A 759-nucleotide genomic window follows, 5' to 3' on the forward strand; every position below is an offset into this window, starting at 1 on the left:
TCTAATTTTAAATAAATAAATAAATATATTTTTTTTTCGGAGTCCCGTTCTGTCGCCCAGACTGGAGTGCAGTGGCGTGATCTCAGCTCACTGCAACCTCCGACTCCTGGGTTAAAGCGATTCTCTTGCCTTGGCCTCCCAAGTAGCTGGGATTACAGGCACCCACCACCTCGCCTGGCTAATTTTTTTTGTATTTTTAGTAAAGATGGGGTTTCGCCATGTTGGCCAGGCTGGTCTCAAACCTGACCTTGTGATCCTCCTGCCTTGGCCTCCCAAAGTGCTGGGATTACAGGTGTGAGCCACCGCGCCTGGCCTATAAATACATTTTAAATTAAAAAATAAAAATAGCTTTAAGGCTGGGCACGGTGGCTCACGCCTGTAATCCCAGCACTTTGAGAGGCAAAGGCAGAAGGATCACTTGAGCCCAGGAGTTCGAGAGACCAGACTGGGCAACATAGAGAGACGTCATCACTACAGATAATTTAAAAATTGGCCAGGTGTGGTGGCACATGCCTGTGGTCCCAGCTACTTGGGAGGCTGAGGTAGGAGAATCGCTTGAGCCCAGGCTGCAGTGAGCCATGCCTGAGCCATTGCACTCCAGCTTGGGTGAGAGTGAGACCCTGTTTCAAAAGAAAAGGTAGCTTTAGAAAAGTGCCTGCATCTGGCCCGGCACGGTGGCTCACGCCTGTAATCCTAGCACTTTGGGAGGCCAAGGCAGGCTGATCATGAGGTCAGGAGATCGAGACCATCCTGGCTAAC

This window comes from Mandrillus leucophaeus, unplaced genomic scaffold (genome assembly GCF_000951045.1).
Source record: "Mandrillus leucophaeus isolate KB7577 unplaced genomic scaffold, Mleu.le_1.0 Scaffold101, whole genome shotgun sequence".
In the NCBI taxonomy this organism is placed as follows: Eukaryota; Metazoa; Chordata; class Mammalia; order Primates; family Cercopithecidae; genus Mandrillus; species Mandrillus leucophaeus.